The sequence below is a fragment of the Aquarana catesbeiana genome, linkage group LG08, assembly GCF_042186555.1.
Source record: "Aquarana catesbeiana isolate 2022-GZ linkage group LG08, ASM4218655v1, whole genome shotgun sequence".
Lineage (NCBI taxonomy): Eukaryota > Metazoa > Chordata > Amphibia > Anura > Ranidae > Aquarana > Aquarana catesbeiana.
In genome coordinates, this window is record NC_133331.1 from 1,125,577 (window position 1) to 1,139,909 (window position 14,333).

At 44.4% G+C, this 14,333-nt stretch overlaps 1 protein-coding gene across 2 annotated transcripts in view; it reads right to left on the minus strand.

Moving 5' to 3' along the window:
* GNB3 (G protein subunit beta 3) overlaps positions 1-9,442 on the minus strand; it is a 94,497-nt gene extending 85,055 nt beyond the window's left edge. The window contains exon 1 of one of the 2 annotated variants that reach the window (XM_073595373.1): positions 8,961-9,442. The gene's annotated coding sequence lies outside the window, so the exon portion shown is untranslated. The remainder of the gene's footprint in view (positions 1-8,960) is intronic. The other variant, XM_073595372.1, reaches the window with a different exon arrangement.
* Positions 9,443-14,333: the final 4,891 nt, after the last annotated feature.

The window sequence follows — 14,333 nt, forward strand, 5'->3', positions numbered from 1 at the left end:
ATGTAGGCACCATTAGAGAGTAGATCAATCCGCCACAGCTCAAGTAACCCCTATCAACCTCTGGAGGAACCCTAGGGTTCCATGAAACCCTGGTTGAGAAGGGCTGCACTAGATTGACATTCCCAGAAGTGTTGGATTCCATGGGAACTTCAACAGACAATTCCTCTTCATCAAAGCCGTGTTTGGTGGGAGAGTTAAGCATTTACTCTCTTCTTTGCTGGCATAGTTGTTGTGAGAGTGGCTTTAGTCATGGTTGTATCCATTAGGATCACTTCTCGTACTTTTGAGTATTTTAGTCCTTAGCATTCCTAGTCATAAAAAAATGTTTTAGGGGTTTCCCCAAAATTGAAGATTAATATATGGAGTAACTAATTATGAGATCTGATTGGTTGCTGTAGTCATCTACACGTCTTCTCTAGTTTAGTGACCACTATACTTGTTATCTGTCAGTGTCGGTCATCACGTATCCAAACATTCGATGACATCTCTACAACCACAATGGCATCCCCAGTAATCCACACAAGATGGCTTTATGATGTCGTATTGCAAAGAGGCCCAGACTGGAATCCATAGACAATAAGTAATGATACTATATACATCCATGCATTCCTTTTAATTCTAAAACTTGACCACAAATGTTTACATGATAATCACAATTCCAGAGAAAAGAAGCAGAAACCAGAATGATGCAAACCTTTTTTCCTTTTCCATTAGACTGTAAGCTCTGGAGGGCAAGGTTTGCTTTCAAATATTAGCTTTAAGAGCCGTGTTTGTCTACGTAGCTATATCAATAAGATCATGACTTCCAAAGGGCTAAAAGTGTTTACACACTGTCATGTAACACCGTCAGCTATACAGCCACATATATGCAACATCACCACAACAAACTTTTCCATACGTAACTAAAACCTGCCCAACCGAAAGGTAAATGTGCAAATTTCCAACACACAAGAAAATGATTGGACCTATGTATTAACAAGAATTCTAAAGTGGTGGGACATGTTGGGGGGGTGTAGTGTTCTATGTATAGAGTGTAATAGAATTGTATGATGATGGTGACCAGTGGTGGACATGTCGGGGGGTGTAGTGTTCTATGTATAGAGTGTAATAGAATTGTATGATGATGGTGACCAGTGGTGGACATGTCGGGGGGTGTAGTGTTCTATGTATAGAGTGTAATAGAATTATATGATGATGGTGACCAGTGGTGGACATGTTGGGGGGTGTAGTGTTCTATGTATAGAATATAATAGAATTGTATGATGATGGTGACCAGTGGTGGGACATGTTGGGTGGTGTAGTGTTCTGTATATAGAGTGTAATAGAATTGTATGATGATGGTGACCAGTGATGGACATGTTGGGAGGTGTAGTGTTCTGTATATAGAGTGTAATAGAATTATATGATGATGGTGACCAGTGATGGACATGTTGGGGGGTGTAGTGTTCTATGTATAGAGTGTAATAGAATTATATGATGATGGTGACCAGTGGTGGACATGTTGGGGGGTGTAGTGTTCTATGAATAGAGTGTAATAGAATTGTATTATGATGGTGACCAGTGGTGGACATGTTGGGGGGTGTCGTTTTCTATGTATAGAGTGTAATAGAATTGTATGATGGTGTCCAGTGGTGGACATGTTGGGAGGTGTAGTGTTCTATGTATAGAGTGTAATAGAATTGTATGATGGTGACCAGTGGTGGACATGTTGGGGGGTGTAGTGTTCTATGAATAGAGTGTAATAGAATTGTATTATGATGGTGACCAGTGGTGGACATGTTGGGAGGTGTAGTGTTCTATGTATAGAGTGTAATAGAATTGTATGATGGTGACCAGTGGTGGACATGTTGGGGGGTGTAGTGTTCTATGTATAGAGTGTAATAGAATTGTATGATGATGGTGACCAGTGGTGGACATGTTGGGAGGTGTAGTGTTCTATGTATAGAGTGTAATAGAATTGTATGATGGTGACCAGTGGTGGACATGTTGGGGGGTGTAGTGTTCTATGTATAGAGTGTAATAGAATTGTATGATGATGGTGATCAGTGGTGGACATGTTGGGGGGTGTAGTGTTCTATGTATAGAGTGTAATAGAATTGTATGATGATGGTGTCCAGTGGTGGACATGTTGGGGGGTGTAGTGTTCTATGTATAGAGTGAAATAGAATTGTATGATGATGGTGACCAGTGGTGGACATGTTGGGGGGTGTAGTGTTCTATATATAGAGTGTAATAGAATTGTATGATGATGGTGACCAGTGGTGGACATGTTGGGGGGTGTAGTGTTCTATGTATAGAGTGTAATAGAATTGTATGATGATGGTGACCAGTGGTGGACATGTTGGGGGGTGTAGTGTTCTATATATAGAGTGTAATAGAATTGTATGATGATGGTGACCAGTGGTGGACATGTTGGGGGGTGTAGTGTTCTATGTATAGAGTGTAATAGAATTGTATGATGATGGTGACCAGTGGTGGACATGTTGGGGGGTGTAGTGTTCTGACATGTTGGGGGGTGTAGTGTTCTATGTATAGAGTGTAATAGAATTGTATGATGGTGACCAGTGGTGGACATGTTGGGGGGTGTAGTGTTCTATGTATAGAGTGTAATAGAATTGTATGATGATGGTGTCCAGTGGTGGACATGTTGGGGGGTGTAGTGTTCTATGTATAGAGTGTAATAGAATTGTATGATGATGGTGACCTGTGGTGGACATGTTGGGGGGTGTAGTGTTCTATGTATAGAATATAATATAATTGTATGATGATGGTGACCAGTGGTGGACATGTTGGGGGGTGTAGTGTTCTATGTATAGAGTGTAATAGAATTGTATGATGATGGTGACCAGTGGTGGACATGTTGGGGGGTGTAGTGTTCTATGTATAGAGTGTAATAGAATTGTATGATGGTGTCCAGTGGTGGACATGTTGGGAGGTGTAGTGTTCTATGTATAGAGTATAATAGAATTGTATTATGGTGACCAGTGGTGGACATGTTGGGGGTTGTAGTGTTCTATGCATAGAGTGTAATAGAATTGTATGATGATGGTGACCAGTGGTGGACATGTTGGGGGGTGTAGTGTTCTATGTATAGAGTGTAATAGAATTATATGATGATGGTGACCAGTGGTGGACATGTTGGGGGGTGTAGTGTTCTATGTATAGAGTGTAATAGAATTGTATTATGATGGTGACCAGTGGTGGACATGTTGGGTGGTGTAGTGTTCTATGTATAGAGTGTAATAGAATTGTATGATGATGGTGACCAGTGGTGGACATGTTGGGGGATGTAGTGTTCTATGTATAGAGTGTAATAGAATTGTATGATGATGGTGACCAGTGGTGGACATGTTGGGGGGTGTAGTGTTCTATGTATAGAGTGTAATAGAATTGTATGATGATGGTGACCAGTGGTGGACATGTTGGGGGGTGTAGTGTTCTATGAATAGAGTGTAATAGAATTATATGATGATGGTGACCAGTGGTGGACATGTTGGGGGGTGTAGTGTTCTATGTATAGAGTGTAATAGAATTGTATGATGATGGTGACCAGTGGTGGACATGTTGGGGGGTGTAGTGTTCTATGAATAGAGTGTAATAGAATTATATGATGATGGTGACCAGTGGTGGACATGTTGGGGGGTGTAGTGTTCTATGTATAGAGTGTAATAGAATTGTATTATGATGGTGACCAGTGGTGGACATGTTGGGGGGTGTAGTGTTCTATATATAGAGTGTAATAGAATTGTATGATGATGGTGACCAGTGGTGGACATGTTGGGGGGTGTAGTGTTCTATGTATAGAGTGTAATAGAATTGTATGATGATGGTGACCAGTGGTGGACATGTTGGGGGGTGTAGTGTTCTATGTATAGAGTGTAATAGAATTGTATGATGGTGTCCAGTGGTGGACATGTTGGGAGGTGTAGTGTTCTATGTATAGAGTATAATAGAATTGTATTATGGTGACCAGTGGTGGACATGTTGGGGGTTGTAGTGTTCTATGCATAGAGTGTAATAGAATTGTATGATGATGGTGACCAGTGGTGGACATGTTGGGGGGTGTAGTGTTCTATGTATAGAGTGTAATAGAATTATATGATGATGGTGACCAGTGGTGGACATGTTGGGGGGTGTAGTGTTCTATGTATAGAGTGTAATAGAATTGTATTATGATGGTGACCAGTGGTGGACATGTTGGGTGGTGTAGTGTTCTATGTATAGAGTGTAATAGAATTGTATGATGATGGTGACCAGTGGTGGACATGTTGGGGGATGTAGTGTTCTATGTATAGAGTGTAATAGAATTGTATGATGATGGTGACCAGTGGTGGACATGTTGGGGGGTGTAGTGTTCTATGTATAGAGTGTAATAGAATTGTATGATGATGGTGACCAGTGGTGGACATGTTGGGGGGTGTAGTGTTCTATGAATAGAGTGTAATAGAATTATATGATGATGGTGACCAGTGGTGGACATGTTGGGGGGTGTAGTGTTCTATGTATAGAGTGTAATAGAATTGTATGATGATGGTGACCAGTGGTGGACATGTTGGGGGGTGTAGTGTTCTATGAATAGAGTGTAATAGAATTATATGATGATGGTGACCAGTGGTGGACATGTTGGGGGGTGTAGTGTTCTATGTATAGAGTGTAATAGAATTGTATTATGATGGTGACCAGTGGTGGACATGTTGGGGGGTGTAGTGTTCTATATATAGAGTGTAATAGAATTGTATGATGATGGTGACCAGTGGTGGACATGTTGGGGGGTGTAGTGTTCTATGAATAGAGTGTAATAGAATTGTATTATGATGGTGACCAGTGGTGGACATGTTGGGGGGTGTAGTGTTCTATGTATAGAGTGTAATAGAATTGTATGATGATGGTGACCAGTGGTGGACATGTCGGGGGGTGTAGTGTTCTATGTATAGAGTGTAGTAGAATTGTATGATGATGGTGACCAGTGGTGGACATGTTGGGGGGTGTAGTGTTCTATGTATAGAGTGTAGTAGAATTGTATGATGATGGTGACCAGTGGTGGACATGTTGGGGGGTGTAGTGTTCTATGTATAGAGTGTAATAGAATTGTATGATGATGGTGACCAGTGGTGGGACATGTTGGGGGGTGTAGTGTTCTGTGTATAGAGTGTAATAGAATTGTATGATGATGGTGACCAGTGGTGGGACATGTTGGGGGGTGTAGTGTTCTATGTATAGAGTGTAATAGAATTGTATGATGATGGTGACCAGTGGTGGACATGTTGGGAGGTGTAGTGTTCTATGAATAGAGTGTAATAGAATTATATGATGATGGTGTCCAGTGGTGGACATGTTGGGGGGTGTAGTGTTCTATGTATAGAGTGTAATAGAATTGTATTATGATGGTGACCAGTGGTGGACATGTTGGGGGGTGTAGTGTTCTATGTATAGAGTGTAATAGAATTGTATTATGATGGTGACCAGTGGTGGACATGTTGGGGGGTGTAGTGTTCTATGTATAGAGTGTAATAGAATTGTATGATGATGGTGACCAGTGGTGGACATGTTGGGGGGTGTAGTGTTCTATGTATAGAGTGTAATAGAATTGTATGATGATGGTGACCAGTGGTGGGACATGTTGGGGGGTGTAGTGTTCTGACATGTTGGGGGGTGTAGTGTTCTATGTATAGAGTGTAATAGAATTGTATGATGATGGTGACCAGTGGTGGACATGTTGGGGGGTGTAGTGTTCTGACATGTTGGGGGGTGTAGTGTTCTATGTATAGAGTGTAATAGAATTGTATGATGATGGTGACCAGTGGTGGACATGTTGGGGGGTGTAGTGTTCTGACATGTTGGGGGGTGTAGTGTTCTATGTATAGAGTGTAATAGAATTGTATGATGATGGTGACCAGTGGTGGACATGTTGGGGGGTGTAGTGTTCTATGTATAGAGTGTAATAGAATTGTATGATGATGGTGTCCAGTGGTGGACATGTTGGGGGGTGTAGTGTTCTATGTATAGAGTGTAATAGAATTGTATGATGATGGTGACCAGTGGTGGACATGTTGGGGGGTGTAGTGTTCTATATATAGAGTGTAATAGAATTGTATTATGATGGTGACCAGTGCTGGGACATGTTGGGGGGTGTAGTGTTCTATGTATAGAGTGTAATAGAATTGTATGATGATGGTGACCAGTGGTGGACATATTGGGGGGTGTAGTGTTCTATATATAGAGTGTAATAGAATTGTATTATGATGGTGACCAGTGCTGGGACATGTTGGGGGGTGTAGTGTTCTATGTATAGAGTGTAATAGAATTGTATGATGATGGTGTCCAGTGGTGGACATGTTGGGGGGTGTAGTGTTCTATGTATAGAGTGTAATAGAATTGTATGATGATGGTGACCAGTGGTGGACATGTTGGGGGGTGTAGTGTTCTATGTATAGAGTGTAATAGAATTGTATGATGATGGTGACCAGTGGTGGACATGTTGGGGGGTGTAGTGTTCTATGAATAGAGTGTAATAGAATTGTATGATGATGGTGACCAGTGGTGGACATATTGGGGGGTGTAGTGTTCTATGTATAGAGTGTAATAGAATTGTATGATGATGGTGACCAGTGGTGGACATGTTGGGGGGTGTAGTGTTCTGACATGTTGGGGGGTGTAGTGTTCTGACATGTTGGGGGGTGTAGTGTTCTATGTATAGAATATAATATAATTGTATGATGATGGTGACCAGTGGTGGACATGTTGGGGGGTGTAGTGTTCTATGTATAGAGTGTAATAGAATTGTATGATGATGGTGACCAGTGGTGGACATGTTGGGGGGTGTAGTGTTCTATGTATAGAGTGTAATAGAATTGTATTATGATGGTGACCAGTGGTGGACATGTTGGGGGTGTAGTGTTCTGACATGTTGGGGGGTGTAGTGTTCTATGTATAGAGTGTAATAGAATTGTATGATGATGGTGTCCAGTGGTGGACATGTTGGGGGGTGTAGTGTTCTATGTATAGAGTGTAATAGAATTGTATGATGATGGTGAACAGTGGTGGACATGTTGGGGGGTGTAGTGTTCTATGTATAGAGTGTAATAGAATTGTATGATGATGGTGTCTAGTGGTGGACATGTTGGGGGGTGTCGTGTTCTATGTATAGAGTGTAATAGAATTGTATGATGATGGTGACCAGTGGTGGACATGTTGGGGGGTGTAGTGTTCTGACATGTTGGGGGGTGTAGTGTTCTATATATAGAGTGTAATAGAATTGTATGATGATGGTGTCCAGTGGTGGACATGTTGGGGGGTGTAGTGTTCTATGTATAGAGTGTAATAGAATTGTATGATGATGGTGACCAGTGGTGGACATGTTGGGGGGTGTAGTGTTCTATGTATAGAGTGTAATAGAATTGTATGATGATGGTGACCAGTGGTGGACATGTTGGGGGGTGTAGTGTTCTGACATGTTGGGGGGTGTAGTGTTCTGACATGTTGGGGGGTGTAGTGTTCTATGTATAGAATATAATATAATTGTATGATGATGGTGACCAGTGGTGGACATGTTGGGGGGTGTAGTGTTCTATGTATAGAGTGTAATAGAATTGTATTATGATGGTAACCAGTGGTGGACATGTTGGGGGGTGTAGTGTTCTATGTATAGAGTGTAATAGAATTGTATGATGATGGTGACCAGTGGTGGACATGTTGGGGGGTGTAGTGTTCTGACATGTTGGGGGGTGTCGTGTTCTATGTATAGAGTGTAATAGAATTGTATGATGATGGTGACCAGTGGTGGACATGTTGGGGGGTGTAGTGTTCTATGTATAGAGTGTAATAGAATTGTATTATGATGGTGACCAGTGGTGGACATGTTGGGGGGTGTAGTGTTCTATGTATAGAGTGTAATAGAATTGTATGATGATGGTGACCAGTGATGGACATGTTGGGGGGTGTAGTGTTCTGACATGTTGGGGGGTGTCGTGTTCTATGTATAGAGTGTAATAGAATTGTATTATGATGGTGACCAGTGGTGGACATGTTGGGGGGTGTAGTGTTCTATGTATAGAGTGTAATAGAATTGTATTATGATGGTGACCAGTGGTGGACATGTTGGGGGGTGTAGTGTTCTATGTATAGAGTGTAATAGAATTGTATGATGATGGTGACCAGTGGTGGACATGTTGGGGGGTGTAGTGTTCTATGAATAGAGTGTAATAGAATTGTATTATGATGGTGACCAGTGGTGGACATGTTGGGGGGTGTAGTGTTCTATGTATAGAGTGTAATAGAATTGTATGATGATGGTGACCAGTGGTGGACATGTTGGGGGGTGTAGTGTTCTGACATGTTGGGGGGTGTAGTGTTCTATATATAGAGTGTAATAGAATTATATGATGATGGTGACCAGTGGTGGACATGTTGGGAGGTGTAGTGTTCTGACATGTTGGGGGGTGTAGTGTTCTATATATAGAGTGTAATAGAATTGTATGATGATGGTGACCAGTGGTGGACATGTTGGGGGGTGTAGTGTTCTATGTATAGAGTGTAATAGAATTGTATGATGATGGTGATCAGTGATGGACATGTTGGGGGGTGTAGTGTTCTGACATGTTGGGGGGTGTAGTGTTCTATATATAGAGTGTAATAGAATTGTATGATGATGGTGACCAGTGGTGGACATGTTGGGGGGTGTAGTGTTCTATGTATAGAGTGTAATAGAATTGTATGATGATGGTGATCAGTGGTGGACATGTTGGGGGGTGTAGTGTTCTATGTATAGAGTGTAATAGAATTGTATTATAATTCATAAGATTTAAATATATTGATTATTGGTTATACAATGTTCTTTGTAGGCTCTAAATAAATAAATATAATGATATTACAACTCAATATTAAGCAAAGAGACATGTCAGCTTACAATAAGTAACAAAAAGTATCTCTAATATATTATTCATACATAAGTAATAACTTACCTGTTGATTAATGGATTCTTCCTTCCTCTACACTCTTATGGTGTCTTTGTCTTGTGATTGGTTGAATCTTTTATCCAACTTCCCGAAATGATAAAACTTTTTTTCTCTCCAGCACACTCGTCCTCCGTCTCGGTTTCTCTGTGAATCGCTCTTCCGGTGTCGTATCCACCTGTGTCTCACCTATCGGCCCCCTCGGGTCCTTTCCCCTTCAGCCTTGTTCTGTTTACCTCCAAATCTGCCCCCCCCAGCCCGCTCTCCCAGGTCTGACGCTCCTCAGCCTCCCTCCCTTTCCTTGTGTCTCCTGCACCCTCCACCTTTCCAATGGTCCTTATTTTTGGGGTCAGTAGCCCTCAGTGTCCTCTCCCCCCCTCTGTAGTCCTTGGCTCCCACCTGCTTTGTGTTGTATGTTTATGGGCTGTGGAGGTATGAAAGTGCTCCAGGGGAGGGGGGAGGCAGACAGGAGGAGGGGGGGGGGGGGGAGGCTGACAACAGGAGGAGGAATGAGGCTAAAAGCCGATTTGGAGTTAAATGCTTAAATGCAAAGCAGTTTGCAAATGGGAGAATAGGAGCCAGGAGAGCGGGAGGAGGGGTGTGTGTGCATTTGTGTTTGTGTGTCAGGACGCCGCCGTGTTTGAATGCCTATTACCATTATTAATAGTATTTGTTTAAGAGCGCAATAATCGAGTTCGCCGCGCTGTGCCTGTATGTTTAGCGGTCGTTTTATTGCATTTATTTTTGCTCAGCATAGAAGCCAATGGCATGCAGTCAATAATGTGGGTCTTTATCCTCTCTGCTCTATCACAGAGAATGAAGAATAAGGGGTTATTGGCTGGAAATTTCCAACCTAACTAAAGATTCCTTGACTGGAAGAGGTTTTCAAGCTTCACAGTGCGGTGTCCACACTCCAAACTTACACCAGGTGTAACAAAAAAGTGATCACACAAACAGTGAAGCACGAAAAAAGTGTACAGGATGTACACTTGGTCTTCCTCTAAAGATAAAAGACCCTCGGGGGGGTACAAGTCTCCTGACAGTGACTTGGGTGCTCATGGTCCACCAAGCTGGAACCAGGTGGACTCTCATCTTCAGGGGAGCTGCTGAGGTAAGGCCCACCCAAGTACTAGGTGGGGTACCCCCGAAGGAAGACCTCATGGGAGGGGGAGAACCTGACCACATGCCACATGCTTTCCCCCACAAGACTTTCGGGGCAAGTTGGTCTTCCTTCGAAGAGAAAGGACCCTGGCCCTGATCCCTAGGGTCACAGGACTTCTGATGGAGACTGAGGTACTCATGGTCCACCTGACCAAAACCAGGGGCACCCATTCTTCCCCCAAGGTGCAAGACTCCTGACATGGACTGGGATCATGGACTGGGCTACTTGTGTTCCACCCAGCTGAAGCCAGGTGGACCCCTTTCTTCAGTAGACCTGCCCAAGCACAGCCTACCCAAGTACTAGGTGGGGCCCACTAAGGGAGACCCCATGGAAGGGGGAGAACCTGACCTTAGGGCCACATGCTCTCCTCCACAAGACTTTCAGGGCAAGTTGGTCTTCATTCAAAGAGAAAGGACCCTGGCCCTGATCCCTAGGGGCACAGGACTTCTGACAGATACTGAGGTACTCATGGTCCACCTGACCAAAACCAGGGGCACCCATTCTTCCCCCAAGTTGCAAGACTCCTGTTATGGACTGGGATACTTGTGTTCCATCCAGCTGAAACCAGGCAGACACCTTTCTTCGGTAGACCTGCCCAAGTACTGCCTACCCAAGTACTAGGTGGGGCCCCCGAAGGGAGACCCCATAGGAGGGGGGAGAACCTGACCGCAGGGCCGCAAGCTCTTCCCCACAAGACTTTCAGGGTAAGTCTGAGGACCTACACCCTACTAAACAGAGGTAAATAAAGTGGGCACACTCGAAACTAACACCAGGTGCAAAAAAAGAAAAAAAATGATTACACAAAAAGGGAACAGCGTGTACACATGGTCCTTTTCCAAAGAGAAAGAATCCTGATCCCTTCAAAGCACAAGACACCTGATGTGAACCTGATGGGAACTGAGATACTCGTGGTCCACCTAGCTGAAACCAGGCAGGCCCCTTTTTTTGGGAGACCGGCTGAAGCAAGGTCTACTCATGTAATAGGTGGGGCTCCAAAGGGAGACCCCATGGGAGGGGAGGAACTTGAACCTGACCATTATGCCACATGCCCCCTCCAAGACTTTCGGGGCAAGCCTGATGACCTACACCCTACTAGTTAGAGGTGAGTAAAGGGCCTTTGATTGGAAGAGATGTCCATAGCCAAGAGATGACAGTCACCCAACACAATGGTTCTGACTAACCTTGATCTGAACCCCACATGGAGACCTCCAGCTGGGGACCTTGAGGTTAAAAAACCAGTATCTGATGGTTATTTTGTTTTTCCAACAATAGTCACAATACAGACACACATATACATACGTGTTACATGGGGGCAACAGGTTACATATACCAGTATGACCCATCAGTGGGGGGTTCTTAACCCCCTTTTTGGACCTTTCAGTGGATTGTCCAAAATATCACCCGAGCCCCTTCACTAGATTGTCCAAATCACCAACCTGATCCGGTGGACGGTATGACATCATATGACTCTATATACTGTATACAGAACCCTGGGAGCAGAACAGCTGAGGGGCAATAATAAGGATTTTATAAAAACTACAAACCCCCCCTCCCCCGGTGACAGCGAGGGCGATTTATTGCTGCTGCTTTTCTACAATCAAAACAATCCTGCTACAATTTTTTTTTCCAGCTGAAGTTAATCTTCTTATATTTGGCCTTCCCTGGTTCCTCCCCTCCCCCTCATCAACATGCTAATGACATGAAAAAAAACGTTTTCATTCCATATCTTATTTTAGACTCAGTGATGTCATCACCGGGTCTCTGTGTTTCTCTATGACACCTCATTACACACCATGCACAGCTAGCAGCCCTGGAAGACTCCTCCCACTATCCAGGGTGGGAGGAGACAAGAACAGGGTGGGAGGAGACAAGAACAGGGTGGGAGGAGACAAGGGCAGGGTGGGAGGAGACAAGACCAGGGTGCTGGCTGCTGGGGGTTCCAAGCAGTTTGGTGGTCCTCAGTTACTCAGCGAGACACAGAATGGAAACCATTTAAAGAAACTCAGTTCTGTGAAATGTTTTATTCTCTGACTGTATCCACCATCAATTTTATTCTGTTTTCTACACTTTATTAACCCCTCTCTGACCCCCTCCCTGCGGTCCTTTACCTGGATCTTTATGACGAGCGGCAAAACAGATGGATGACGGTGGTCACATGATCAGCAGCCGCCCCGCTGGAGCTGCGTTTTTATATTGTATTGTGTTTTTATATTGTCTCTTAGATACATTTTATGTTTTTATTTTATATATATATTTAGACACAGTAAATTAATTTTTAAATTGCAGTTTTTATTATATATATTTATATATAGTATTTTTATATTGTAGTTTAGTACTTTAGATACATTTTATGAATTTTTATATTATGTATATCTAGATCTATTTTCTATTATATATATATATTAAATACATTTTATACATTCTATGTATTTTAGATTTGATATATTTTGATATGTTTGTATTTTCTATTCTATATATTTAGATACATTTGCTGTATTTTTAGAATCGATATATTTAGATCCATTTTCTGACCCATGGTTATAATGAGGGTGGGGGGAGGCGGGTTGGCCGGGGCTCAGCGATGGCGCTTTTGGTTTGTGAATGAGGAGGTGGTGGGAGAAGAGAAGAGGCTATTAGAGGCGTCCTGATTAGGAGGACAGGTCTGTGCCGCTGCGATTTCTGCTTTCTGATTTTAGCTTCTGCTAAATCCTCTTGAGCTGCATCTGTTGAACCTGCTGTTATCCTGAGCAAAGCAGATAATACTCCATAACCCCGGGATTGCCTGTCCTACCTCTCCTCCTCCTCCTCCTCCTCCTCCTCTGCACAGCCGGCCTTACCTTTCCTCTACACAGCCAGGAATCACGCCTTACAGCGCCGGGATCAGGGGATCACTTCCCACCACTCATACCGACCGCAGGGATCACTTCCCACCACTCATACCAACCGCAGGGATCACTTCCCACCACTCATACCAACCGCAGGGATCACTTCCCACCACTCATACCAACCGCAGGGATCACTTCCCACCACTCATACCAACCGCGGGGATCACTTCCCACCACTCATACCAACCGCAGAGATCACTTCCCACCACTCATACCAACCGCAGGGATCACTTCCCACCACTCATACCGACCGCAGGGATCACTTCCCACCACTCATACCGACCGCAGGGATCACTTCCCACCATTCATACCGACCGCAGGGATCACTTCCCACCACTCATACCGACCGCAGGGATCACTTCCCACCACTCATACCGACCGCAGGGATCACTTCCCACCACTCATACCAACCGCAGGAATCACTTCCCACCACTCATACCAACCGCAGGGATCACTTCCTACCACTCATACCAACCGCGGGGATCACTTCCCACCACTCATACCAACCGCAGAGATCACTTCCCACCACTCATACCAACCGCAGGGATCACTTCCCACCACTCATACCGACCGCAGGGATCACTTCCCACCACTCATACCGACCGCAGGGATCACTTCCCACCATTCATACCAACCGCAGAGGTCACTTCCCACCACTCATACCAACCGCAGGGATCACTTCCCACCACTCATACCAACCGCAGAGGTCACTTCCCACCACTCATACCAACCGCAGGGATCACTTCCCACCATTCATACCAACCGCAGAGGTCACTTCCCACCACTCATACCAACCGCAGGGATCACTTCCCACCACTCATACCAACCGCAGAGGTCACTTCCCACCACTCATACCAACCGCAGGGATCACTTCCCACCACTCATACCAACCGCAGGGATCACTTCCCACCATTCATACCAACCGCAGGGATCACTTCCCACCACTCATACCAACCACAGGGATCACTTCCCACCACTCATACCAACCACAGGGATCACTTCCCACCATTCATACCAACCGCAGGGATCACTTCCCACCACTCATACCAACCGCAGGGATCACTTCCCACCACTCATACCAACCGCAGGGATCACTTCCCACCACTCATACCGACCGCAGGGATCACTTCCCACCACTCATACCGACCGCAGGGATCACTTCCCACCATTCATACCGACCGCAGGGATCACTTCCCACCACTCATACCGACCGCAGGGATCACTTCCCACCACTCATACCGACCGCAGGGATCACTTCCCACCACTCATACCAACCGCAGGGATCACTTCCCACCACTCATACCAACCGCAGGGATCACTTCCCACCACTCATAA